Here is a 2,933-nt window from a genome sequence, read left to right on the forward strand (position 1 = left end):
TTTTTTTTTTTTTTTGCTGTGCGCGGGCCTCTCACTGTTGTGGCCTCTCCCGTTGTGGAGCACAGGCTCCGGACACACAAGCCCAGCGGCCATGGCTCACGGGCCCAGCCGCTTCGCGGCATGTGGGATCCTCCCAGACCGGGGCACGAACCCATGTCCCCTGCATCGGCAGGCGGACTCCCAACCACTGCGCCACCAGGGAAGCCCCTCCCAGTTCTTTTTAACAGTTTTAGATTACTCATTATGCTTTTGACATCACAGAGACTTTAAAATTTTGAGTCAAAATTTTATATGCAATGATATTTAGCAAATTTCTCCATTAACTTGTGAAAACTTTTTGTAGCTTCATATAATATATTGATTTGCTTGTCAGGTTCAATGATACTTTTTCTTGTTTTTTTGTATATATTAATTCTTTGTTATTGCTGATTTGTTTGAATGCTATTATTTTCATATTTTGATACAGTTACTCTGCTAAGTACATCTTAGCTATGGAGGAGTTAATATTTATTTTCTTAGATTTTTAGCATCATTATGTGATTTTTAAGAAAGTTATTTTTTTTTTCATTTTCCACTTTTTTCCCTCAACTTTTTGGTTATATTTCTTTGGCTAGGACTTCCAGTACCCTACTGATTATGAGCTATATAAGTGAGCAAGCTGGCATTTTGCTTACAGTAAAGAAAATGACTATGTTCTTCCCTCTCAAGTATGATATTGCTTTGATTCTTGGCAGAGCGGTTTATCAAGTTGCTAGGATTTATCATAATTGTTATTTTTATTAGATATATTTTCAGGATCTACTGAGAGTTTTTCTTTTTTTCTTTAATCAGTTAATGTGATTTACAGTGATAATTTTTTAAAAAATAGCAATCCATTCTTGCATTCCTAGGGCAAATTATACTAGGTAATGAGTTTAACAGATTTTAATTTTTACTCTTTGTCCAACTTTGTATATGTGGGATTATCACTATTTCAGATATTTTTTCTAAAATTATACTTTAATAATACATGAAACACCTATGTTTTCAGAGGGAAAATTTTTCACTTTTTGATTTGGTTTGTAAAAGGCATTTATTTATTAGGGTTTTCTATTATTCTTAAAGCACTCCTGCACTCTTGGGTAATTGTATTAGTTTTCTATTGCTGCATAACAAATTACCAAAAATTTACTGGGTTAAAATGTCTCATATTTTTATCTCACTTTCCATTGGTCAAGAATCTGGGTACAGCTCACCTGGGTCCTCTGCCATGGCATCCAAAGGCTGCAGTCAATGTGTCTGCAGAGGTACATTCTCCTCAGAGGTTCTACTGGGTAAAGGTTAGCTTTCAAGCTTCCTTGGGTTGTTGGCCAAAGCCATTTCCTTGTTGATGAAGAACTTACAGCAGCTGTCTTCTTCAGTGTCAGTTGGAGAGTCTCCCACCTCAGTGAGGTTCCCAGTCCTTTCTTCAAGAACTTTAACCTGTTTTAAATCAGGCTTATCCACTATAATCTCCTTTTGATGAACTCAGAGTCAACAAATTTGGGACTTTAATGACATCTGCAAAATCCTTTTACTGTTTCCATTGCCAGGAACTGTGTCAAGGCAAGTTTTCCCTAAGTTTTCTTTTAGGAGCTTTACAGTTTTATGTCTTACCAGATCCATTTAAAATTAATATTTATACATGCTTATAATGTTAAAAAATGCCAATTCCTAAGGGAAATAAAAAGTACTGTACCCTATAAATTATATGTTTTCTCCTATACACACATTCCCATGAAAAAAATTAATTTATAAATTAGACACAGTAAGAGATTAACAATGGTAACTAATATTAAAATAAAACAATTATAACAGTATACTGTAATGAAAGTTATGTGAATGTGATTGTGCTCTCTCTTTCCACTCTGTCTCTCTGCCTTTCTCAGAATATCTTATTGTACAAATTTAATTCCTTTTCCATCTTAACTACGTACTTATGCACTGTGGCCATACCTTTGCAGTTTGAGGTGTGACAGCAAAACTAGTACAGATTTATTTTTCTGTTTTTACAATTTCATGGATAGAAGATTCATTCTTACTGTAGGTCTTAGCAACCTCAGCACATGATTTTTTTCTTTCCTTATTAAGTCAAGAACTTTCACCTTTTCACTTAACGGAAGCACTTTACAGCTTCTCTTTGGCATATCCAAATTGCCACCGTTACTACTTTAGCATGTGGGGGCTATTATTAAGTAAAATAAGGTTACTTGAACACAAGCATTGTGATACTGTGGCAGTCAACCTGATTGATAATCAAGACGGCTACTATGTAACTAAGGGGCATGATACACTGGACAAAGGGAAGATTCACATCCATGAAGGGACTGAGCAGGAGTCCTGGAGATTTCATCACACTACTCAGAACTGAATGCAATTTTAAACCTATGAATTTTTCTTTCTAGAATGTTCCATTTAATATTTTTGGACCACTGTTGACTGTGGGTAACTAAACCTCAGAAAGCAAAATCACAAATAAGCAGGGACTACTATACTTTCTGCTTCACTTTCTGAAGTCTATAAAATAGACTCTTTTTTTACATAAAATAGCACTTCTACTTACCTTGTACAACCTACCTCTATTTTCTTGCTTTATCTTTTCTCCATAGCAGTTATCTGTTACTGTTTCTTTACTGTTGTTCTGTGGGTTAGCCTGGTTCCTCTGAGATACAGACATCAGGACAGAATTAGTCATTCAAGAGCTCTGTAAGGGACAATGCCTGTGAGGAAAAATAGAAGGGATCTGGGGGAGTCTGAAAAGTTGTCAGATCTTAATGTTAGTTGGCTCTGGGTAAAGGAGAGAGAGAAGGAAAGAGAGAAGGAAGGAAGGAAGGAAGGAAAGAGGAAGGAGGGAGGGAGGGAGGGAGGAAGGGAGGGAGGGGAGGGGAGGGGAGGGGTGAAATACTTCAGATTTC

General features: G+C 36.4%; 1 pseudogene; it reads right to left on the minus strand.

Moving 5' to 3' along the window:
- LOC112390926 (ubiquitin-conjugating enzyme E2 J2-like) overlaps positions 1-2,695 on the minus strand; it is a 63,264-nt pseudogene extending 60,569 nt beyond the window's left edge.
- Positions 2,696-2,933: the final 238 nt, after the last annotated feature.

This window comes from Neophocaena asiaeorientalis, unplaced genomic scaffold (assembly GCF_003031525.2).
Source record: "Neophocaena asiaeorientalis asiaeorientalis breed wild unplaced genomic scaffold, Neophocaena_asiaeorientalis_V1.1 scaffold55, whole genome shotgun sequence".
Taxonomy (NCBI): domain Eukaryota; kingdom Metazoa; phylum Chordata; class Mammalia; order Artiodactyla; family Phocoenidae; genus Neophocaena; species Neophocaena asiaeorientalis.